General features: G+C 40.4%; 1 protein-coding gene across 1 annotated transcript in view; it reads left to right on the plus strand.

Annotated features, from left to right (window-relative positions):
* Nucleotides 1-446: 446 nt before the first annotated feature.
* Nucleotides 447-27,764, plus strand: part of LOC137265282 (guanine nucleotide-binding protein G(t) subunit alpha-2-like) — a 149,519-nt gene continuing 122,201 nt past the window's right edge. The window contains exon 1 of the mRNA XM_067800640.1: nt 447-516. The gene's annotated coding sequence lies outside the window, so the exon portion shown is untranslated. The remainder of the gene's footprint in view (nt 517-27,764) is intronic.

Consider the following 27,764-nt stretch of genomic DNA (forward strand, 5'->3'; position numbering starts at 1 on the left):
TAATCGGTTTACCAGACAAGAAAATTAAGAAATCCTCTTGTCTGTTAGCCGCAAAATGGACATGCGTGCTTGCAAGTCCCTGTCGTTAGCAGCTGAAGTGACACCAATGTGTTACCAATGTCGTTGTCCTCACTGTCGCCGATGTTGGCGCGGCAGGCAGTGACGGATGTCCTACAGATTGCATTAGAGGGTTTTAGATGGGCCAAAGACGTTCAGACGATGTTAATAGGATTGACATAGCTCTACAGTGTCTGTTTTAGGTGGACATGCATGGACCCGCCAACTTCTGCTGCTGTTGGGAAAGGTGAAGGACGCCCGATGGCAGCTATTGATTGGCGGAGTACAGACCGCATCTACGCCACACTGACGGATCCAAGTAATGCCGATACTTGCACAAACTTGGGTGTATAAATTAACTTACTCTTCCCTCTGGCCTTGCGGACTATAGGCGGCGAGGATAGTATTCGGACGCCTCGGTGTTGGTGGAGGAATTTTATTCGAAATCAGCCGAGAAAGGTAGGTGCTATTGGTTGCCATCAGGGGCTGGTGTTGACATGTCAGGTGGTATGTTTAGCACATGGCACAGCCTATTGTTTTACTTTTGTTAGGAAATAGCTGGATGTTGCTAAGTTGAGTGTTTGTGACACTGTGACGTCATCAGTGTGGGACATTCCCCGCGCACTGCATGACGGGTCCCGGAGGATGTGTAGGGGAGTTTTAAACACATAAACAAAACCTTGGTTAGCACTCAGGAAACCTTGAACTACATTACATGGTCACTTGTCAATTTTTATGGTTTTACCACTGTTATATTAAACGCTTAACAGCTGAGCAACATCCGCCATATACCTAAACCCTATCTAGCTCACTCTAAGCTACCTTAAAAAGAATCATCAACCGTTACTTCAAAATATGAAGAAAGATTCGACGATTCTTTGTAAGGTATGATTAAGACCAGAAAATATTGATAACTCTTATATTTAATTTTTTCCGGTTGTTGTTTTAAAGCAAAACCATACATTTCACACATGATATTTTTTTAGGTACGAGGTAATAAGAAATGCGGTATTGGGTTTAGTGTGACAGGTTTCATGACATAGAGTTGTATAATACTTTTGAAGTATTTACCATCCTTCCTTATGTGCGGCGAGACATGCGGGAGATCATGGAAACAGTTGAATTCGAAGCAGCACAAGACGGATATGTAAATACGTAATGGAAATGTCACATAGTGTTTTACCCGTGAAGAATTGGTCTTTCGTACGTCAAACACGATCAATTGGTCAGGGTCGCTGACTTGGTATCTCAAATGCATAAATCGATGCTTATGTTATTGATCACTGGATTGTCTGTTCCGGACTCGATTACTTGTAGACCGCGGTATAGCAAGATTATTGCTAAACAGCAAATAAACAAACCCACAAACACTGACAGCGTGTTCTTGGAGTCGGTATATCTTCGTTTGGACAATTCCTTATTTTTCAGCTGTGAACAAATTCGGAATGTGACATACAGTGACACACTAGACGCTTTGTCAGCTCACTGTCAGTAGTGCGTTGTTGATATGAATATAACAAGAACGTTACAACACAACAGCTCAAACACGCTTAGTGCTGGACGACATCTCACAGCTATAGATTCGACATGTAACTCCCGTCACTTGTAGCTCAAGCAACTCGTCTTCTAAAACAGTCACGGAAATGTATTATTGCATGGATTTTTGTGATGATTGTTTACAATACGGTGTCTATGTTGTCGTGTCTGAACTGAATATAGGTAATTTCTCACCGGAAAAGAAGTCTTACTTTGACAGTTTAGTTCTTATTTTTCTACGGTAACGGTAATGCTTAAGACCATACTGTTACTGTTTCTGTGTAACTAACCTTTACGACATCCTGGTTGCAGAGATCATATAGTGTGTAGTGTTGCTCTTTTAGTATACCTTTTATGTCATCCTGGTTGCAGAGATCATATAGTGTGTAGTGTTGCTCTTTTAGTATACCTTTTATGTCATCCTGGTTGCAGAGATCATATATAGTGTGTAGTGTTGCTCTTTTAGTATACCTTTTATGTCATCCTGGTTGCAGAGATCATATAGTGTGTAGTGTTGCCGTTTTAGTATACCTTCTATGTCATCCTGGTTGCAGAGATCTCATAGTGTTTAGTGTTGCGGTTAAGAACATGGTTTGTGGTAATGCAGTTTAAGTGTACGCTGTACATCACCCTGGTTGTAAAGATCATATAAAACGTGTTTCAGGTCAAGGATGCGCTCCACATCATCTTGCTTGCATAGTTATATACAGCCTACATCTAATGGTACTATTTAAGTAAAACCTGAATATCGTTATTGTTGCAAATATTCCATAGAACGTAGTGTTACCCTCTACATCAACCCAGATCATACGTAGAGTAGTGTTACCCTCTACATCAACCCGGATCATACGTAGAGTAGTGTTACCCTCTACATCAACCCAGATCATACGTAGAGTAGTGTTACCCTCTACATCAACCCGGATCATACGTAGAGTAGTGTTACAATATACACTAGCTATTATCCTGGAGCTCCTTAACGAAGCAATCTTTACTAAGGTCAATTCCTGCTCTTTATAATTGCGCTATGGCTACCTTAGTGACTTACGATCACCTTAGTGCTTTGTGAAAGGAGGGCCTTGTTGCTTTACGTTGTAGAAAGCGGTATACTCTCTATACCGCCGTGGTTGCATTGAGTATATATAGCGTAGGGTTACTGTTTAATTACATTCTACACTTTCATGGATCCAGATATTGTGGAGAAAGTAATGTCACCGTATAAATATACCCTCTGTAGCGTCAAGTTTCCATAACGTGGTTTATCTGTGATTTTGACAAGGTAGTGTCTTTGTGGGAGAGATTGTATAGGCTTACTGTGAATATAACTTCTGCATCCACGGTATAAAACAAAGTGTTAGTGTGACAGTTTATAAAATCCCTAAGTTGACCCTGTTGGAGGAGGTTCTTTCTGGGCATTGACGCTGAGACCACCAAGTATATTGCCCTATATCCCTGCAGATTAATGGCACAGCAAACTGGAATTGCAAGGGCCTTCAATCACATTTAGTTAATCAACTCCCGTGCAACTTCAGTCAAATCAGTACATTGTAGAAGGGATTCATTATGTAATGGGATCGTTATACAAATCCAGTAAAACATCGGAACATACTTTATTGATGAAATCCGCCAAACACGGTTACGAGAACGTTATGTATTAGACCCGTTGGCGCTAATTGGTTTCCTCACGAGCCCAGTTTACGCGCTAGCCACAAATGGACACCGGTGGAAGTGCTGATGTCGTTGACAGACGCCGGATAAGGCTTCCTGGACACAACAGTGGCGTTTTCTGTAAGGTTTCGTCACGGGTATTATCAAAGATGTCTGCGTTAAGGTTATATTTGGGGTAATTATCCACGTCGTTGTGTAGATGCTGCTTAGACCAGTACCGGAAGTACAGATATCATTGGACTCTGCTCTCATATGTCCTGAAGGCTGTGGGTGGACAGTAGGCAGACAATCACACACACGCCGTAACAGGGTAATATCTAGATAATGCCCATGTTCCGATAGTACTACATGTGTCATGACCACGGGTTTTACTAATTTAACGACTGTCTGTTGTCCCTAACCAGGAACTCTTTCGACGTTTCAATTGGCGTGTTACGATAGTTAAAGATGGCGTGTAATCCAAGATTATATGCCAACCACGTGTCTTATAACAGCTCAAAACCACGCTAGGAGTAATAGTATGCATAGACGCCAAAAGGAAAGGAATGTATATGAAGGTCACTGACCTCCATCGGAGATATTACTGAAATTGGTCGATGCCGTGATGTTCTGGTACCCACCGCTGGTTTATAAGCTCTGTCTTGAAGGTGCTGCATACAGCTCTGTTTCACGAACTGATTGTTTGGGAAGATGGAATATAACTGATAATAATAACTATAATATAACTATAATATATATATAGGCCCGTTTGGTAAACAAATATAATGCCAACCGACTATCGCGAAAAGACTGTGGTAATACTAACCTGTGGTATGATTCACTACAGACAAGTGCGATATCACTGACTACAGACAGCTGTGCTTTTACCGATTACAGATGTTTATGCCATAACTCTGATATTACTGTGTACGTATATCGGAAATAATATTATTACCGATTTAAGATGTCTGTGATGTAACTGTCTGTGATGTACAGACAGCTGAGACATAACTGACTTACTAACAGAAAGCAGTGCTATTACTGAGATTACGGATAGGTAGACATGATATAAAGGTGATATTGTGTTCGTATATCTATAATATTACTGACTTCAGATGTCTGTGATACAACTTAGTACAGACAGCTGCGAAATTACTGACTACAAAAAGCTTTGGTATTACTGCTTACGGATAGGCATGATATAACCGTGATATTACCATGTGTTTAATAGTAATATTACTCACTACTTAAATCTCCCATACTACTGGTCATGGACAGTTTGCTATTACTGTTTAAAGACAGATATGACACAACTGTGATATTATACAACGGCAGAGTTGTGATGAGATCAATACCTGTTTCTATGGACACGCGAAAAGTAATTTTGACCGACGACGAATTAAATAAAGACAGGTATTCACAGGTATCCAATAATTCATAATTGTTTTATTATGTAAGCTTCTTACAAACACATGTCTGTTTAGTCAAGAAAAGTAATTATATTTTGTCAACAATACTGTGACATGTAAACAATAGAATGACGTCATAGCTTGACGTCATAGTAACGCAAGTCAGTATGACTTTTGGTTGGACCTGGGTTGGAGTCAGTATGCTATTCGGTCAGATAGCACTAAAAATATGCTTATTACGTGATAATATTACAGACAACCATGATATATGCTTGATATCCATTATATAACTGTAACATTGCTGACTACAGCATGATATAAGTTTGATCTCCATTATATAACTGTAACATTGCTGACTACAGCATGATATAAGTTTGATATCCATTATATAACTGTAACATTGCTGACTACAGCATGATATAAGTTTGATATCCATTATATAACAGCAATATTGCTGACTACAGCATGATATAAGTTTGATATCCATTATATAACTGTAACATTGCTGACTACAGCATGATATAAGTTTGATCTCCATTATATAACAGCAATATTGCTGACTACAGCATGATATAAGTTTGATATCCATTATATAACTGTAACATTGCTGACTACAGCATGATATAAGTTTGATATCCATTATATAACAGCAATATTGCTGACTACAGCATGATATAAGTTTGATATCCATTATATAACTGTAACATTGCTGACTACAGCATGATATAAGTTTGATCTCCATTATATAACAGCAATATTGCTGACTACAGCATGATATAAGTTTGATATCCATTATATAACTGTAACATTGCTGACTACAGCATGATATAAGTTTGATATCCATTATATAACAGCAATATTGCTGACTACAGCATGATATAAGTTTGATATCCATTATATAACTGTAACATTGCTGACTACAGCATGATATAAGTTTGATCTCCATTATATAACTGTAACATTGCTGACTACAGCATGATATAAGTTTGATCTCCATTATATAACAGCAATATTGGTGACAACAGACATTCATTAAAATAATGTCATCAATGATGACCTCTCAGACCGTATCTGTATACAAACTGGTCCCCGTCAGTCACGACCTAGCTGATTTAGTGTGCCTGAGTTGACCTATGTTCGCGCTATCAACCACCCGCGGAGAACAGGTCGATATTACAGACAAATATGGCTTTAGATTTCATGACCTATTCTAGACAATTTCGTGGGGCGTAATAACTGAAATTGCGTGCACACGTCCAGGTTTGTTCAGGTGCATTAATTCAGAGCTATGTCTATAGTCCTGGACCTTTCGTCCTACTGAGATCCTATAGATTACAGAGTATTTCAGCACGTTGTCCGACTATTTTCACCTCTGTTAATTATCGGTCCCCGAGATACGTTATATGGATTAATTGTAGAAGATCTGCTTTCGCCACATTTAGATTACATTTAAATAATGAACGACCTGTCATCACGGAAATAGGTATTGTGAGTTATCCTCAAAATAATACTTGGTCCGAAACCAATCAGTTTCAGGTGTTAAGGGAACCAGCTGTGCCACATCTGTTCTCGTGTCTCTAAAAGTAGTGGATACTCTGAAATAGTTTCTAAATTTGTGAAGATATTTGTTTTCCTGTAATGGCAGCATGATCATAACGAACGGAGTAGGAATACAACAGTGAATATGACAGTGAGTTATGACCTCCTGCTATCTTAAAGTGAGTGTGTGAGTTGGGTTTCACGAGTCTTTAAGCAACATCCCACCAATATCACGGCGAAGGACACCAGACTTCACACGTTGTACCCATGTGGTGAATCGAAACCGGGCCTTCGGCATGACGAGCGAACACTTTAACCATAAGGCCACCCTGTCACCTACTGTCTTGAAGAACCATAGAGGTAAGATGAGAAATTTCAGTCTTGATGTTAGTCGATGTGTCACACATTCATTCACTCGTCGAGGGACCATGCGTATGAGTCTTCCAGTGACAACTGAGGGGGGTGTGCTCACTCCTCTTACAGAGCGTTGACAAGTTCAGTTTATGCGTGGTCTGCAGTCTGTGGCTGCAACGCGTAAGCCTCCATATTATATGAGAGGCGTGCATAAAGGTTAATTGCTGACCATGACATACTGTGGATCCCGTGTACATGAAGATAGTCATTGACGATTTGTGCACTATGAGCACGATCGTGAGGTCGACCGACTTGACTCTCTAACGAGACGAAAACGCGTGCTGTTAGTGGTGTACGGTGACTCTTCCTCCCTGACAATATGGAGTCAGCTGGCTCAATCATAGTGTTGCTGTATATGTATTCAATGCGTGAAATTTGTCAGATACTGTCCAGATCTACGTTAAAACACATTCACTTGATGACACACTCACTCACTCACTCACTCACCCACCTATACAGCGACTGACTCATTTATGCATATGAATATGACTCACTTAGTCGAGATATCTTTACCGAAGACTTCCAAGATTATCAAGGTAAATCTCAGTAATACTATTTTTTTGTTAAAAATACTTCAGTGAAGTTCCATATAATGGCTTCGTTTTAAGCCTGTTCTTAATAAACATGAAGTTAATCCTAGGCAGAAATTCCGGTACCGAAATACCTTGCAATACTAGTGTTAAAACCATAAATGACGAATGACCCCCAAAACGAAGCTTTGCGAATGGATCACTGGTGTCGATCAAAATGAGATGGTGATATAATACGTTGGAAAATTGAAGCTACAAAGACTACATTCTAAAAATGTCCAGTGCTTTCGCAGCAGGGTTTGCAGAGGCGATAAAAAATCTTTCTTAAAATAACCTTCTCATCCACTCATTCGCTTAGTAATCATCCTGCATGTTTATCTTGTCAGTTTGTGTTTGCCCTTCCATGAATAATAAGCGACGATGTTCTGATGTTAAGCCGTGTTATGAATACCCAATAGTCATTGACCTCACGGTACAGTATTGTGAAACAGCCGTATGCCACTAGTACATCAGCTGGCACGCACTGAGCATGCGTGTTGACGACAGCGATCAGCGGTCAATCAGTAATGTCTTATGACGGTTTCAATTAATGCAAATAACTCGATCATTCCATCGTAGAGGTCTCGATACAATTCCATCCCGTCGATGGCTGCCTGTCGTTTGATCAAACTCTCTAATTTAATGCCGCTTGATGCAATGGAATCTAGATCGGGTTCATATAATAATCCACAGATAATCAGAAGCAATTACAAAGCCCTAGCGGCCGCATCGGGAACTACATGACTATAATCCATCCATTTCAGGTCATTGCTTTCGTCAATTCGATAGTTTTCATATTTCAACTCAGGCGTGTTCCCAGTATCAAGCGCGAACAGCAGCTTGTCAACAGGAAGAGAGACTGGATGATATTTGCTCAGTCACGTGGATAACACCGGAAACAGTTCATCACTTGGTCAGATGAACGTGGTCACCATGGGTACGTGGTTATATCCGGGCCTAATGTCATACTGGTTGAATACACCGTATGCGATCAATAAATTAATTGTTAACCCAGATTTACAAAAACAAAAGGCAATATTTTGATGCATTGCATGATATAATTTTCATACCAAGATAATGGATATTATTCATGTTTATTTGTTTCCCCCTGTATGGAAGCTCGGAAGGGGCAATTTCTCGTCATTTGCCTAACGGAAACAAGCACTAAGTGTGAAGGTTACCATTCGTCACTGCGCTGGTGCGACAACATGCCAGTGTCCCCATTGGGACTCCATAGTAAGCCTTTGTAAGCAGATGATTCGACGTCATGTACTGTTCAAATGCTCTAAAATAACGTCATCCTTGATAAACTAATATTCGAATCAATAATGTGTTGGATAATGAAAATGTTTTGAAAATCAGCAAACTTTTGGTCATAAGAGGCAATGGACTGAGCTGGTGCCCGTGGCTCGCTGACTTTGTTTATGCATGTCATCGTTTCCCAATATATCGATCCTAAAGAGGTCAATCACTTAATCGTGATAATGATAATAATTCACTTGTATAGCTCCTGGAATCCATCTGAATAGTTGCTCACTGGACGCGCTGTAATGAGAATCTGATTATTATTTCCCCGGATAACCCAAGATGTCTCTTAGGCGCTAGATGTTAAAGTCACATGACTTTATCCAACCGGGTACCCATTTTCTGCCTGGTGAACAGAGGCAAGTTTGAATAAACCCAAAACTAACACGTCTAACTGAAATATGTACATCTCTGGCTCTAAAGGTGTTAAATGCCTTGTATCCATTATAATGACGTTGTCATGTCATTTCGTCAGAATGTGGGAGGCCGAAAGAATATCGATTGAGGCATAATGGTGACGAAGTGTTATCTAATTTTGTCGAGAAACGATTTCAGTGCTCATGTCTTTAGGGTGAGAACGTTTGAGCGAATGTAGGTCACCTATGCATTTATTATTTCGTATACAGCAATCACGCCCATGCGAAATGAACGATATGGCGAAGTATTTGTCTTCTCCCAGTCTTCTAGTGCATATATACTCATAGAAATAAATAAGGGAACGCATGAAAGTACGCGTCCATCCATGTTATCCATGTCATAGATTTACGTGGTGTTGATCAGAGTGAGTGAAGGAGGGCTGAGTAAATGAGTTTAGCTTTACGCCGCTTTTAGCAACATTCCAGACATGGGCTTCGTACACTGCACCCATGTGGGTAATCGAACCTGTGCCTTCAGCGAGATCACTGGGCTGTCCCACCGCCGCTTGGTTTTACGCCACATTTAGCAGTATTTGGACACTATCAGGAGAGAGCATCTGAGTTGGGCTTCATATATAGTGTACACTATGTACACGTGTACCCATTTCGGGAATCGAACCAGGACCTTCGGTGTGACGACAAACGCTTGACAGTATGACGTAATGAGCAGTAACATCATATTGCCAGTTTCCCACAGACAAATGAAAATGGACCTCACGGAAAATATATCAAATTAAGAGTAAAATTACATTTATGTCGTGTATCTTGAAAGAAATATTTAAATATCTTTCAGCTTCATGACATTTAGATAACGTTTCAACGAACGTTTACTATAGTGAAAGGTCATTTGACAGGTTAGATCTGATTTGATACCGGATTTTATACATATGTTTTAGTTACGACCCGAGAACTTTAAATACGTCAATTATTGGTTTTCCCTCTTTTCCCCTCTTCAGTAAAGAGTGAATGGGAACCCGTAATGCAATTCCCAAAGAAGCTGAGAATATATTTTGATATCAACCATAAGCATCATTATCAATTGCGTTATCACCATTGCTACAAACTGCTGATGAGGCGGTAGGATTATCTAATTGTTAAAGCGTCCGCTCGTTACGCAGAAGACCCGGGTTCGATTCCCCACATGGTACAATGTGTGAAGTCAGTTTCTGGTATCCCCCACCGTGATGTTGCTGGTATATTGCTAACAGCGGCATGAAAACATATTCATCCATTCACTCCGAGGCGAGACCTGGCTACCATGCGAGCCCAAAAATGTGCAACGTCCTGAGATGTGGAATAACCAACCTCATTCCTCACTCTGTCAATCAATGTTACGTGCCAAGACCTGTGACATTCATCAAAGACCTCTCCACTAATAACGTGTACCTCTACAGTCAATTTGGAATTTCTCCCCTATTAAAACTGACGTAATGGAAATCATGTTCAAATGTGCCGTTAAATCCATTTCCCTCACACACTCACTGCTTAATAAGGTTTGGTTTTTAATCCAAGATTATACCTCAGTGGCGATAACAAGCATTGAGCCTTAATGATTATAACCGAAGTCTGAAATAATTGTGAATAAAGACTTAGCCTCTACAAATATATCCCAGTAAACTTTGCATGCAAGAAGAAGGTTTCTTGAACATTAAGACACTGGAGAGCATAAACATACTTATAAAGGTATGTTATAATAAAAGTTCATATGTACAATGTAAGAATGCTATTTTAAGAGCTGGAGAGGAGACAGTTAATGCAAGCGTCAAAACGAATTTTATAATCACATGAAGTCTATGGTAAAGCGTCCAATCAACGATTCTGAGACTATGAATGTGTTTAGGAATCAATGTGATGTACCAAATGTCCACCATATGTGTTCCTTTCCTTGAATGCTGTAACCGTGATCAAATACCCTTTGAAAACTCGCATTCCGCTTTTTGAAACCTTGAGAAAAGGAGCGTGCTCAAGTGCACCTCAAAAGGTGTGAACCGTCGACACAAACAACGAAGACGAAAAAGGAAATAAAAGCTGTTGAAAAGATGAAGCCATCCCTCATGTCATACAGCCTTGTTGATGCTTTTGGTCGCCCGGAATTTGAACTAATGCATCTAAACATGAAACAGTTGCGGTGGTTTCAATGCTCTCCCTTGGGTCAAGTTCAGGTTCCCGATATACAAAGCGTCCGTAAGTTTGCGACCTAGTTTACCAAAGGCTTACGGATATCGCAGCGTTACGAATCCTTTGTGGATCGGGACCCACGTGGGTTTCCATAAAGTGGAAATATTTAACACCTATGTGAACAATAAAAAATAATCAGTTTAGCTGAAAGTTAAGTCATACTTTGCTGACGAAATTCCTGTCTTTTGATATTGAGAATATCGCAGGAGTATTTCCAAAACACACATACAGTATCCATGAAGATAAGCAGAGTTTGAAATGATGGCCATGGCTACATAACCAATTAGAAAGGTTCTGCAATGACCTCTAGCACATATTCGGAATCAAGTTATTGGTTTCAGGAAAAATCTAAGGAAAGGTCGAATATGTCAAAAGAATTTACTTCTCAACTTGGTAATCCAATACAACAGAAATGAGGAAGCAAATTTCCATGAACAGTTTGACGATTATCTCTACACATGGTGGACATAAATGTAACTACATCTCGATTGAGGAAGTTCCGGGTTAGAATTCATCTTCAGCATCAAGATGCGACGAAATGGATCAGCCGGTCAGGTTCGCTGACTTTTTTTTTGACAAATCATCGCATCAACAGAACTGATAGATGCTGACTATGTCAGTCACTTGAATATCTAGCCCATTTTTACACAGAGCTGAAGAAACATAAGATTTGGCAAAATAACAAACCTCATTTGAAGATAGGATGAGAACGCTTCATCCAGCGTCCGTATGCCTTCATGTATGCCCTCACACATAGCCCCGTGATTTGATGGCGTCTCATATTGCGTGAAGATCCTGAAGTAGCTGTCACTTGATTTGTTGGTGAAGGTCAGTAGACAATGTAACAATAAATGAATAACATGACACATATATCTCAATGTAAACCGATTTGCACAGATCTCTGATTTTGGATCGAGTTTATGGTTACATCAATTCAATAACATCAAACTTCTCTCATGCAAACAACATAACCGTTGACGCCAAAATCAGTAAGAAATATAGAAACATGAAAAATGTCTTGACATTTATAACGTTTTATTTATAACTGTATTGAAGTATTACGTTTTAAAAAATAATGAATGTTGAGAGTTCTAGATTTTTCTTCCTATGGCTGAAAAATAGTATCGGTTTCTAAGCCCCGTTGGCAGTTTGCCTACCGACAACACAACATCCTGGCAGTATGCTTCTGGATTGTTTAAGTCATGACCCACCGCAGTTACCCATGATTACCCCCTTCCCCACTCAAACCGCTTATATCCCCAAATGGTCTACTGCACTCAGACTATCTGTGCAAATCCTCCACATGTGAAAAATAGTGTACCATCAACCCATGCGTTAACACAAGTAAAGCAACCACTAAGCATTTAACGTATTTGTGTTCATCACTTTCTGGTGTAATCTTCTCTCTTATAATAAAGCTGCCGCTGCAAGTGGGTGGCTTTGATTAACTTAAACTGTTCTGGTATATTGGGTTTCATATTCAATTATTGAACCATCTTTTACATAACGTCAGTAAAGCACAAAATTGATTAGTTGGATGCCACGGCAGATGTTCCTCTAGTACAAATGCCAAATCGTGGCATCTAACAACTGTTAAAATGCCTAGGATGCAAGTATTTGATTTCTTTTGGGGACAATGAAAAGTATGTGCTTATGATGGACAATTTGCTGGCGGTAATGACAAAAATAGGTGTTTTGCGGAAAACACCCAAACGTCTTTTTCTTATGTTATTGGTGTAAATGATTGCTGATGGTGGTCAGAAAGTGCATAGCATATTGTGTTCGGGTCGTCAGGCTTGCTGACCTGATTGCCATACATCATTGCATCCCAGTTACGTAGACTGATGTTCATGCTGTTGATCACTGGATTGTCTGGTCTAGATTCCTCTATATACAGACCACCGCCATATGGCAGAGTGAGATGTTGAACAACAAATCAACCAACCAACAAAACGGCGGTCTGTGAACAACTGAGTTTCGTGGACAGACAATCAATGGATAAACAGCATGAGAACAGACCTTCTACACCAACTATATACATCAGCGGGAACCAAGTCACACCACAAACGACCGGTATTGCGGTGGTATGTTTAGACAAGTGTTGGGAATGCTAAACGATAACGTCGTCGTTGTTGTTGTTGCTCCTGCACCTGGTATCAAGTCCGTTGCTGCTCTTGCTGCAATGAATGGTTGTGGCTTTGAACCCTGTGAAAATCCTCCGTTTTCACCACATTTAGCACTGACGGATTCAAACGGTTCCCAAACGTAATGAAACAACAGCCTTGCAAGCACTTACAAAGGACGTTGATCCTGCTGCAGAAACGTCGCACACAAACTGAGGCAACTTTCTATATCAGTGGGAACCAGACACTCCAGCATCGTTGACAGAAGTGTAAGGACCTCATGAGGAACTTACGTTGAGAAATGATGAAACCATGTCTGCCAACGAAGTCCATCCATGACTGAACGTTTGAGCAGTCCCTAAGACTCCCCTATTCGTCTCTGTGGCTTCCATGTCAGTGTTTTGTTTTTGTTTGGATGAAATTGAGATGCATGTATTAAGAAGACCTTGTTTCGACCTCCTAATCTCTGAGGACATTGCACAGTGTGGAGGAAAGGTTTGGTAGTCTGCTTCCATAGAGGTCGTGAAGTAAGCAGATGACCTGTGTTCGATTCTCCACGCATAGGATACAATGTAGAATGAGGACTATTTTTATATAGAACTTCGACATAGAGCAAGTGATCAGTTGCTTGACAACGACATTAGAATCTATGTGGAAACGTCACCTATATGGAATAATGCAGTTGTATATCCATACGAATAGTTAGTTCTTCCTCCTCTAACTAACAACAGCATGTCAAGCTTCATACAGGGTTGGCATTCAGGGAACGTCATACAAATATTAAACTAGCGTTTTTCACCTGTAGAAGTCTGCATACAGCTACCAGTTCCAGTGGCTTTCATGCAAGTCCTCACCACGAATAGCTGTTGCTGCGTGGAGCTACATGCTTTCTCGATGTCAAACACTTCTTATTGCTTATAGCAATACGAATTCCATTATTAATAACACCCTATGACCCCTGTGACAACACATTTAGGTTCCCGTATTGCATTGCTGACAAAGTTTGCATTGTGTCAGTGTGAACACCAGGTCGTGTACAGTTCTCCCTTTACGGGTCAACGGGGTACTCGTGGCAGAGATTTCTGCGTATATGGAAAGGATTTGTCGTTTCTGAAAAGGTTTCTCAGATCTCTTATAGATATTAAAGGAGACGACCAAATTATCCCGTTTCTTATGTTCCACCGGGCCCAGAAAGCAGTTCTACCGTGAAAGTGGTAATAACTCGATTCTGATTGGTCAAAGAGAGTTATCAAATTGCAAGGACAGTTCGTGATTGAAAGAGCCGATTTGACAGCCACATCACCGTGGAAGCCAACAATTACATGAGTACCTTTCAGTCACTGTCGATTGACATTACTAAATGATTATGTGTCCAATCAAAGGTTACAGAGCATGCAGAGCGGTAACTACAGCATTCATAGGATGTGTGGCAATACACTCTGTGCTTAAAGCAAGACTGGAATCGATGAAGATAATGTAGTTTAAGTATAACTGATACCAGAAAACTTGATGCATGACATTCTCCCGATACCACTGTGACGCCATGTGATGATTAACGATAGTAAATGGAGTGTCTTATTCTGATGTCATTATAGATAAATGCAATGCGCCGACATCACATCATGTCACAATATTCTTGCGTATGTTTTTAGCGCTTTTTTAGCGCTTTTCATCCGCTTTTCATCAAAAAGGTCGAGCTCATTTTCCTGTATGTTTCGTTGCACGTATTTGTAGCTGACACCCCTCTTAAAACAACGGACTCATCCTTTTTCTCTTTACTTATTATGTTTGCTGGATACATTAACTATATCATGAAACTATTCACGACGGAAGTTGCTTGTGTAAGATGTATTTGAATTGATAAGATCGCTCTTCCTTTCACCAAGAAACTTTCTTTCGCTTGCCATTTCGTGTGCAAGTCACATAAACACACAACGTGACAGTTCTGTATTCGATATCAACACAGAAGTGGCGACCTGATCACGTTTGTCTGGGCATTATAACATCTAGATTTCACGACGGGATTTCAGTTTCAGCTTCAATTTTGTTACCATGGCAACGAAATGTGCTTTTGATGTAACGCTTATTAACCTTTTAACGGAAGTTTGGAAAATCCGTTTGTATCCGGGAAAAATTGAAGAAACGAAATCAATTTTGAAAAAGAAGGCAAGGCGAGGATGTTTCTTTCCTTTTCTGAAGAAAACTCCAAAACGTCCGTTACTAATTAAATAGTATCTGACAAAAAACATGATCATTAAAACATTGGTCGGCTCTTCATTATTTCATTATTTTTCGTTGGCATTTATTTCTTTTTCGACACGATTATGCTCTTTGCGTTTGAATATCGTGTAATCAGCTACCTGCCAGGCAAGATTCAAACAAAATAAACGCAAAATAACCATTTCTAAGCTTTGTCAGTGTGTGTTTATGGTAGGTACCATGTTTGTTTATTGATGATATTGAAATATCTAGGGCACAAACCAACCTCTAAAGTAATTAGCCCAAAGTATAAGACAGTAATGTGAATGAGTTTAGGTTTATCAGCAACATTCCGACAGTATGACTCTGTGGAAATCGGCTTAACACATTGCTTGATGAGCGAACGCCTTAACCACTAGGCTAAGACACTGCCCCGTTTAGTAATGAAAACAGTCCTGGGTCTTGTTTCGTCTTTGGAATATGTAATGCGCTGACTCGGTCAGGGGTGTTACATTTGCTTTGAAACCTCGAACTGGCCAATGACACATATACATGTAGATGATGGGAAACGTTTCCCTGTAATGCGCATGACTTTGACCTTCACACGTGCAACTGCTACTGATAGGACACAGTCCAAGTAAACTTAGCCTCAGTGTTATTCGTTACACTCCACCACTGAGTCTAACAAACCCTAGTAGAAGGTCGCATCAGGTAACCTTTGAGAGACCTATGACCGTCCATTTGTTTGAATGGACGGTCATAGGTCTCTCGGACCTATGACCGTCCATTCAAACGCGAGAGGTTTAAATAGTTTGAACCAATGAGACAACGGCTACTACTTAGAGATTAGAGGGGCTTACAAAATGTTCAGGTCACTGACACAGATCTCTCCATATAACACAGTTAAATGACCTGCAGTATAAACGCTTTGGGGTCTCTGTTGACATGTTTACCATTAGATAATATTTCCGCAAGATGACATCCTTGAATATTGCCAAAAACACTATTTTCAGCGACTGTTTACTCACCGTAAGCGTGTGCCGTGTGTGGTTGTAACGTGTGCCGTGTGCATCGCCCGGAAGCGAGAGTACGCCAAATAGCATTCGGAATCGTTCGAGTACGAACCTTTTCGAGACAAAGAGTTCAAAAGTAATGTGCGAATGTCCACTTTCGTGATTTGGTAAGCTGTGTTCTGATTGGTCAATCTTAAAGGTTACCTGACGTGACATCCAATAAGGTTTCGTTAGACTCAGTAGTGGAGTGTAACGAAAAGTACAGAGGCTAAGTTTACTTAGACTGGATAGGACAGTTCCTCTATTCATTTCATTGGTATGTCAAACCAATATTCATGCTTGTCATGGAGATTCTAAATACCAAATTCAATTTGTAACACACTCCAATGGCTCCATGTCCGAATCACTATGGAATACAAAGAGGGAGACTCGAAGACATAATGATTCTCGAAAACAGGTCAGGTTAGTTATCTTCAATTCGAGTGAGACAAACTACTTTAAACTACAATAGATATAAGGATTCTGTCATGACCATTAACAAGGTCTTACACAGGTGAAAAAGTTTCAGATCTTTTGACTAACTGTGAATTTATTGGAGCTACTATATATTCTGTTGTTGTTTGTTTAGGGTTTAACGTTGTACCTTTTTGGAGCAGCCACATATATTCACATGGTGTACAAATAATTCTTTTATGCCTGTACCTCCATCAACGCAAAGATATTGACGTCACGTGTATGTTAAAGCGAACTTCCACGATTCAACGTTAATGTGTAGAACCGGGTTAGAATTGGTCTTTCGGTAACCTATGATTGTCGTAAGAGGCAGCTAACGGGCTCTCTGACTTGGTTGACACATGTCATCTTATCATAATTTCGTAGATCGACACTGATGCTATTGATCATTGGATTGTCTGGTCCATAATAGATTACCCATAGACCGTTGCAATAGAGCTGGAATACTGCTTAGTGCAACGTAAAATTAAACTGACCAACTCAGTATATTAGATAACTCATGTAATGCGTGTCAGCGTTGACGCGACGATGTCGAAACAATCTCCTTCATTTCCTTCATAATGAAAAACGCTTCAATGAACAAGTCCCAGTTTGTTCTGGTCAGTCTGTCATACTGCTCTCTTGTCTGGCCTCCTGTCACCTCTGCCGTCCTCTGACTTGAAAGTATTAGGTTTATGCCCCAGCCTGCATTGTGTACATATCACTGTCTTTGATGTATATGTCTGCATAGACATTCCACAGCTTTATGCCAGGACCAAACGTCTAAGCTACAATGACTGCTACTATTATTATCATACTAATGGCCAAAGCGAAACCAACCCCTGTTGTGTCGCCAGGCGTTCATTCATACGCCTCTAATAGTTTCCTCCCAGAACAAAGGTCCAAAGCAATGTTGTTTTCTGAATTCACTCAGCAAGAAAATATCACTCTACTGGGAGGCTATTGATCACCGTGGGCCTTCTGTACAATATGATTGGATGTTTTTTCTGGAGTTCAGGCTGGCTGGTCTTGAAAGACCCATAGCAGCTTTACGTTGTGGTTCCATTTTGATTGCACTGTGTCAGAATTTGTGACGTCACTCAGCGTGTATGACATTATAACACGATATTTTTTAGGCTATACTTGAAATTAACCTCTGTCCTTTGACCAGAGACTCGTTTCACAAAGCTGAGTTTGTCTGATGGCCGATGTCAGATAAGGTCGTTCGTTGAACGTGACTCAGTTTCGTCCTTTAGCCCAACAATGGTTATTTTTGTGTTTCTGTTGTAACGTGAGTGAATAAAAGGAACGATCAGTTCCTAATACTGTGTCTCTGCCTTAAGTATCGACAGGGGTTCGAATGCTTCTTGTGTAACAGTTTCATTAGATAGTTATTATTAACCTTCTAGCCTCACACATGCTGTCTCGGTTGTACACTACTGAGGGAGTTGAGAATATGAACTGGCTTGTGCCCTGATCCATTGACTTGGGTAACAATGCATTACTTTAAGTGTTCTTTTGATCTTGAATATGACGCATAGAAAAATATCATTGTCAGCATTTACGGACTACTACTACAAATTGGTGTTCATGTCCTCTTTAATCTTTGGGCTCATTAACAGCTGAGGACAAAAATGGACTGTCTGTTTCCACCCACCACCGTTTATGAGTGCATAAACCCTGTCCGCCACAGAAGCATTCTGCCTTTCCCCATGTGTCAGAAGGATGGAGTTCCAAGCGAAGACTCATTACAGTGACAGTGCGTGAAAGTAACGGTAACAAGAACAATGGGATGACATTTCGTAAGCGATATCTGTACAATTACCAGGCTTTATAAGCCTTGTCCATCACATTACTGCCCAAAGGGACAGAGAATTTAATATCAAAAGGTACAGCATCAAGTCTAGATATAAGCGGGTGATCTCTGAACAGTCAAGCCAGGACCAGAAAATCCAGTGACGTCAGAAGCTGTATATGGCCCTTTCAGACAGTGGTATGGTCATTTTCAAGTCACCCCGTACATATTCTTGCACTTAACGTGAATGACCCGACACCTCAGCTATGTCGTATACCGTACTGTGCAGCAGCGGTGGGCAGTCAATGACAGAGTTGGACAGCCTCGTATAATACATTGCATAATCTACGTTCCATATTTACGTTATGATGCAAAATTATACATTGGCAGTTTCGAGTGAGATGTGACCGGTCCTAAGCATCAAACAGAAGGTTTCACTTTCCATACCCTTCGACTTCATCCAAACAGAGAATTACGTGCTGGTATACAGGATCAAAATGCATTTAAATCCAATACAGCTGTCGTTCAAAGAACGTTCCATTGTCATATTACTCACGATATCAACCACTTGCATTGTCGGAATCATTCTTTAGCATCAGCATTTCACTCTGACATAGCGGCACCTGTGTAGAACCGGTTAAGGGTTGATCTTAAGTCCCGGGTTCAGGTGGTCAGACTCGATGGCCTGGGTGATGCAAGTCATCGTGTCCTAAATACGTGGAACGATATGCATGATATCAATCACTGGTTTGTGTGGTCCTGACTTGAGCATTGACAGATTGCCACTGTCGTATCTGGAAAATACACAAGTGCGTTGTTTAGGCAACAAATAAATAATATTATAGCGATAAAGCGGAAACGATGCCATAAGTTAAACGCTCGCTCAGTATTTTATCTTTAACCGGTACAAGCATGGACATCTCTAGTCATTGCAGTCAGCAGTCTAAGGTTTCTAAACATACACGGGTCATAACTGATTGATTTCCGTGCTTTTATATAATTCTGCTGCCTTTTAGGTAGCCATGGTCAGTCATCGTTAAAGGATCGCCAACAATATCCCAATTGCAATAACTCGGTATGTCTGTTCATTGGGCTAGATGAGATTGGTTGTTATTTTTTTCTTAAAGAAGAAAATTATATATAGTTCTTATAAAGCTGTCATTCTAAATGTATCATCCTTTGACATGACTTATCAGAAAACAAAATATCACCATTTGGCATTTATGTAACACATTCAGAAAGCAATACACTCAGTCAAAGCGACCCAACCCTTTGACAACTTACTTCATTACTTTCTCCTCCGTCTGGTTCTAATCAATAGAAGTTCAACACATGTAATACATGGGTCTTCTCCTTGCTCAGAAGCGTTTGCCGATTTCCCGATAATCTGAATATATCTGGTAAGTACACTTGGCAAACCATTCTCAACCTTGTAGACGACATAGAAGATTCGTTATGTGTCAGCTCATGACATATTATGTCGAATCATATTCTTTGAGTTTGAGAGACAGGTAGTTTGAGTTTGAGAAAGATAGTGGGAGAGAAGAGAGATTGAGTTGGGGAGGGAGACAGAGAGGAAGAAGGTGGCTGTTGGTAAGGGTGAGTTTGTGACAGGAAGAAACATACATATTTATCCACTAGAATTTCAGTTCATCAAACAAGAGGATAACCGTTCCGAGGTTAGTCAGACTGGAGAACTCAGTGTCAATAATTACCAGGGATTTTACATGTTGTATAATCAACTGTCTGCATTCTCCAGAAGTACCAGTATTTTTGCACAAGAAAATGCCGCGTTTGGGGGCAAGGTCCTTCGAAAACCCGCAATGTTCTCCTGTTAAAAACATCAGACGCAATCGATCGGAGCCCCTTATCTCACGAAGCTACAGTTCCGTCCATATCCTGCAGGCATCTCTTACATCTGACTTGATCATGTCTTCAGATTCCAAACTGTTTCCAAATTGTGCACGGCGTAATTCTTTGATTCAGGAACAGCCCTCTTCCTGCAGCATTCCTCCATTGGTCTTCCTCACGGAGTGCATTATGGCGGATTTCTCGGCCATCTGACGTCACAGATACTTCCATGGTAACTGAGTGACTTTAGGGGCAAGGGGACATTGAGTACCGTCTTGTCAATGACATGAAAGAAAGAAGGTCCTCATAAGGTGCGATGGCACAATCACAAGACACTTTGAGCTCTTGCTGCAGAACATTTTAGGATTTCAAAAAAAGTGTTGAACGTGCAAAAATATGACGGCAGGTTGCATACATACATGTTGAATATTGTGATGTGACATTTGACACGAACTGAGACTGGATAATATGGAGTAATAAAGTGAATGAACAGAGAGATTTAACATAACTGGATGAGTCAATGAGTGAGTTTAGTTTTACGCCACACTAAGCAATTTTCCAGCTATATAAAGACGGTCTTGAGGTAATCGAGTTTGGACCAGACAATCCAGTGATCAACAGCATAACTTGGAAGCGATGACATGTGTCAGTCAAAACGAGCACGACCACCCGATTCCGTTAGTCGCCTCGTATGAGCGTTATTGGGTTACTGGAGGCCAATATGCTAACCCGAACCTTCACGGTTATGAATATAATGAATGTTTTGATTTAAAAGAAGCATGAAATGTATTTTAACTGAAGGTTGGGTATGATGGTGTGAAAGACAGGTGAGACATGAGTCTACTGGAATTTGGATGTGATTCGTGTCTTGATTTTTTATTGAATGGCAGGTGAGATATGATATATCTAGGACGTGATGTTTGGCTTGATGTAAATGGCAGGTGAGATATGACATACCTAGAACGTGATGTTTGGCTTGATGTAAATGACAGGTGAGATATGACATACCTAGGACGTGATGTTTGGCTTGATGTAAATGACAGGTGAGATATGACATACCTAGGACGTGATGTTTGGCTTGATGTAAATGACAGGTGAGATATGACATACCTAGGACGTGATGTTTGGCTTGATGTAATTGACAGGTGAGATATGACATACCTAGGACGTGATGTTTGGCTTGATGTAAATGACAGGTGAGATATGACATACCTAGGACGTGATGTTTGGCTTGATGTAAATGACAGGTGAGATATGACATACCTAGGACGTGATGTTTGGCTTGATGTAAATGACAGGTGAGATATGACATACCTAGGACGTGATGTTTGGTTTGATGTAAATGGCAGGTGAGATATGATATATCTAGGACGTGATGTTTGGCTTGATGTAAATGACAGGTGAGATATGACATACCTAGGACGTGATGTTTGGCTTGATGTAAATGACAGGTGAGATATGACATACCTAGGACGTGATGTTTGGCTTGATGTAAATGACAGGTGAGATATGACATACCTAGGACGTGATGTTTGGCTTGATGTAAATGACAGGTGAGATATGATATATCTAGGACGTGATGTTTGGCTTGATGTAAATGACAGGTGAGATATGACATACCTAGGACGTGATGTTTGGCTTGATGTAAATGGCAGGTGAGATATGACATACCTAGGACGTGATGTTTGGCTTGATGTAAATGACAGGTGAGATATGACATACCTAGGACGTGATGTTTGGCTTGATGTAAATGACAGGTGAGATATGACATACCTAGGACGTGATGTTTGGCTTGATGTAAATGACAGGTGAGATATGACATACCTAGGACGTGATGTTTGGCTTGATGTAAATGACAGGTGAGATATGACATACCTAGGACGTGATGTTTGGCTTGATGTAAATGACAGGTGAGATATGACATACCTAGGACGTGATGTTTGGCTTGATGTAAATGACAGGTGAGATATGACATACCTAGGACTTGATGTTTGGCTTGATGTAAATGACAGGTGAGATATGACATACCTAGGACGTGATGTTTGGCTTGATGTAAATGACAGGTGAGATATGACATACCTAGGACGTGATGTTTGGCTAGATGTAAATGACAGGTGAGATATGACATACCTAGGACGTGATGTTTGGCTAGATGTAAATGACAGGTGAGATATGATACAACTGGAGGTTAGATATGATGTTTGTCTTGGTTTGAATGACAGGTAAGACATGCTGATCTAGATGTGAGAGAAATGTATATGATAGGTTTCTTATTACTTGGAAAAACAAACCTTGGAAAAGAGGTGTGTCTACAAGACCTCACGAATATTTGGAACAATAGTTACCTGACGTTAATTGGGACAGCGTATGTGAAAACATGTGCCCGGTGGAATGTTCACATGTGGGGAATCGACCCAGGATCCTCAGCGTGACGTGCGGGCGCTTTGACTAATTGCCCCTCGGTATAATAATTAATAATAATTACATGGGTTTTGTTGCTTATAATCTCTGACTGCCTCACAAACACAGGTAAGTATTCAGTTTACAAGATGTATGATCAAACATACACATTATTTACACTTACAGTAGCAAAGGTTAATATGCATATATAGACATTTAATATATGTTTCGGCAAAATGTGTTTGTTTTAAACTTTACTCTTATGTTCACACAAAACAACTGCCCTTTCAACAATCCTGAAATAGGCGTTTAGTTTCACCTCGGGGAACATTCATCGTTACGGCCAATAACTTACCTGTGAACGGTGTTAAGACACAATCACAGAGTTTAAAAGCATTTTCTGAGCGGTCTATCGACGACGTCCTAGGCGGCCCGGCGGAGGCTGCAGACAAGTCTATTTACTATTATTGATTATCAGCTTGTGGAGAACCATCAAATTCAATTCTATACACCTTCTTAAAAATAGCAGTCAATTTACGTGTAATAAAAAATGTTGCTTCACCCGGAGGAGACGCTAATGAGGACAATGATGTGGCTGATAGATCGATAAAATCTGATACCCTCGCCCGGATGAAACCACAAAAAACAATATCCTGAGTTTTTTTTTATATGATTCAAATATTGGGAGGGATAAATCAAGATGTTACAAGTAACATTTTACCATATGGAAATATATATAGAACTGCAGGTCCACTGTTATTCCAATTGTCAATATACACTTCCCCATTAACAGGTAAACGTTCTGTCCAGGAAGTAAATCCGCATTACCTCTTTGACAAAAACAAAATTGATCATGATGATGATTATCAATGTTAAATCCTGGTCTCACTTGTCCACACTCCATGTCCCACTTACTAAACAAACACGTGGTGCTTGCTGTTGTGCTCCAGTTTGATAGAATCAGTCATCTTTCCCACGGCATGCTCCTCGCTAATATCATATCTTAGGCTAAATAAAAAAGTGAAATGTTTCTCGGGCATTGGTTCGTCACTTTTATTAGTGATCGTAACAAGTTTTTATTGCATTGAACAAAATAGTTTTGACTTGGTCCTACCATTCCTTTGTCCACTATAAGAATCAGTGTCTGTAAGAACCAGTGTTATTGAATCTACAATTCATTAACATGTGCTAAGCTATATTTCTGAAGGGGGGAAAAAGTTAAAATGTGTTCCTCCCTCGTCGCTTTTTTTCTATCAACAATTTTAAAAAATGTCCTACCGCGCTCGCCACTTGTGAAAAAGAAACGTGCCCGAGTTGACGCGTGTCATCGATTTTCGCAGATCGATGCTCATGCTGTTGATCACTTGAAGTCAAACAGTTCTAGACCCCGAAACTATCTGTCAGCTTTTAAAGATCAGACGGAAGTCAAACAGTTCTAAATGGATCTATCTGTCTGCTCTTCCATTAGGGTCAGTTAGACGTCAAACAGACCTGACGGAACCTGTCGGCTCTTCCATTGCAGTCAGACGGAAGTCATCCAGTTCTGAGTCTGCCAGCTCTCTCTAAGTCTAGCTGATTCAACACTGAAACTTTTTCTAAGGTCTTTTCGTCGAGGCAGTTAAATTTTCTGATACCTATTCACTTCTTACATCCTAGTGAGCATCAGTTTTCACTAACTCTCCCCGACCACTGTCAGAATACACAAGGTTGCGATGGTTAAACATGGTTGGAGAACGACAAGCATTCTCGTGCTACTCTTAAACAACTTCGACGACAAATGGTTAAACTTGTCTTGTACAAGGATGGAGCGATTGCTAAATTGTACAAGCTGTGTTTTCAGCATTGTCCAAATTACAGACAGTTTCCGGTTAAAAATACATTCATTTACATTACACGGCTAATATGGCACAACATCTGCACCCACACGTTCATCCAGCTAGAAATATCACAACACAAATATCATCTAATCTGTCTCCCACGCCGACGATTTGCTTAAACCAGTCCATCAATACAAGATATAACCAAGTCAGATGCAAGTGCTGCTCCATGCTTCTAATGCAAAATTCCTGTCGTTGGGTCTGTACACATCTAAATCAAATGTTGTTCCACACTATTACTGATGAGGAGAATCAGCGTTGGAGTAAGTAAGCTGCCGGAATACCCCAGACGCCCTGTACATGGTCACCCTAGACATATGTAATCTACTCTTCGAGTATCCTGCCAGCTTGTCTACTTATTATGCAATTAACGTTGGCAGCACGTTGCTCACGCAGTCCCCAAGAACTCCCACCGAGTTCCTAAGGGCTTTTAACACTTGTTAGCCTTTGCAATAAAAAATAAAACGTAAAAAAAATCCACGGAAAATTGATTGAACTCGTGGTACTGTTACTTCTTAGGATATGTTTCTTGATCGTGTTTTTTGCAAGGTTTGATGGGCTTAAGTATTAGTCGGCCGGATTTACTTTCTATTTTAGGATGTAGGAAATAGGCGATAAGCAAGATGATTGGGGAACGCGCACATAAACGCCAGTGCCGTCGTATAAAAAACATTGCTCTCTGCAGCGTTGGCTAACAAAGATAACTAACATGTTTAGCAACTACTTGCCTGACAATACAGTGATAACAGGCGTGTTATCTTCCATAATACGGTGTTGTATCACGGACTCTCTAGATATATTAAAACAGACATAGAAAGACCCAGGTGATGAGATTTAAATAACTTCGTCACAAGTCACACTGATAAAGGGCACGATGAGGTAGCTTAGTGGTAAAAGCGTTTGCTCGTGACGCCGAAGACCTGGTTCAATTACACAAATGTAGTTTGATTCTGCACTAAAATGCGTGAGGCCCATTTATAGTATCCTCCAACGTGGTATTGCTGGAACATTGCTAAAAGCGGCGTAAAACCTTACCTACTCACTTGCACAAGAATATATGGGGCAAGATCAGTAACTCGTGCTCCTGTTGGTATATTGGTCCTATTGCATTGTGTAAACCGTTTGGGGAACGAATTTCATCGGCATTCACCTTTTGTATGGAAGTATGAATGGCTTTTGTCATAGCGTTTAGAATTCAGATAGTTCACAAAGGATACGATCTGATTTAAGTTTTCTTAAAGAGTTTTGTTTGAACTTGGGTCTTCTCATTACGTCTTATTTTAGGTATTTTCATAGGTTTGGATTTTAGTTCGAGTTTTAATGGGAATCGACTTTGCTCTTTGTCGAGGAGCGCATTACTCCCTAAAGATTACTAGGTATATACGTGATGTGTTGCTGGTGTTTTCTGGTCAATCAGGTTATAGTCGATGGATGACAACCGACATCAACAGCAGAGTTCCGCGTACCAATGGCACCGTAGGTATTTTTGAGCAGCTGTCTGTTAAGGAAGCCCCCACATATTTGCTTACCAACAACTAAATGAATTAATTTGCTCAAGGACGGGTACGTGTGTTGCACGTGTATATCTAAATAGGTGTACGACGTCCCTGAAAGCGTAAAAAAATCATACAAACACGCGTTACATGTATAAGGATGATAGGGATATGGATATGGATAGGGATATGGATATGGATATGCATGGCTATTTGTATACTTGTGAATACATGGTTCAGCGTAAATTCCACAAGCTGTATATTCAGGCATTCCAATGCATATTATACCGTCAAAGACCGTATATATGAAACGTTCTCTTCACAACAACACAAATAACACAAAACCTGTTCAACATGTCCTCGTCCGTGTTTGTTTGTCTTTTTCGTGTCGAAAAATCAGAAACATGACCTTTACGCCAAACCACTTGCAACCATGATAAGCGTTGGCAACTATGGAACGTTTGTTTCGTCAAGGATGAAACAGACATGGGCTTTGTGTGAAAATAGTTCATGGGATTACTCTGAGGTATAAATAATTACCCCGAGACGCGTATTGCGTCATTAGCAGCGGCACAAAATTCCAAATGTCAAAGTTGGAGAATAATCAGTCTGGATATTCTGGCTAAATAGAAAATATATTTCACTGGCAAAAACGTAGTGTGTGATTTGTTTCTCTTTGTTCCTTATATTTTTTTGTCAAGGAACAGCCTGTTGTACAGGTTCAATGAATGTGTAAACTGACACGTTCATTTCTCAAGTTAAACGAAACACTTGAAATTGTCTAAGATTTGAGATTAAAACAAAGCAATCTTGAACTTTGAAATAGTCTAAACTGAGGCAACTCACTGTGGCACCAAGCAGTGAATGGCACGATATATATGACATATTAAACTGATGCTGGCATGTGTTACTGAGACTTAATCATGGCAGCAATGACGCAATTCTTCAGCCTTTTGGTCGCCATGGAAGCTTGTTCCTCCACCCAAATTAATCATTGCTCTTCAATATTTGTCCCGCGCCTGCGAGCTCCAAGTGTGCCATGTGGATAATCTGGTTAAAGAGACACGTACCGGTGAGCTAGGATGCTGCACAAACATGCCAATGCGAAGATTGAGTAGCAGACTGAGACTGTCAGATTTAGATCCGTCAAAGTCACCAGACGGCTGGATACATGTTGACGATAACACGAGTTTCGCCATCACCTGCTCACTCGGTTACGTCCAGGCAGTCTTGATTAGCAGACGGAAATACAGGAGTATCTGTTAGTTCAACTCCTTGAGACTCCTGTGGACCGTCGCGGACACTACCGGAGACAAACGGAACCACATGCTAACCGGAACAAACCGGCTGTTGCCTGTCAAATATATCTCTGATCTAACGACGATTCCAACAGACGGGGGCAACTGAAAACAGCTGCGACACAATCTCATCACATGTCTGACCTAGGCTATTTT

The sequence above is a fragment of the Haliotis asinina genome, chromosome 15 (genome assembly GCF_037392515.1).
Source record: "Haliotis asinina isolate JCU_RB_2024 chromosome 15, JCU_Hal_asi_v2, whole genome shotgun sequence".
Lineage (NCBI taxonomy): Eukaryota > Metazoa > Mollusca > Gastropoda > Lepetellida > Haliotidae > Haliotis > Haliotis asinina.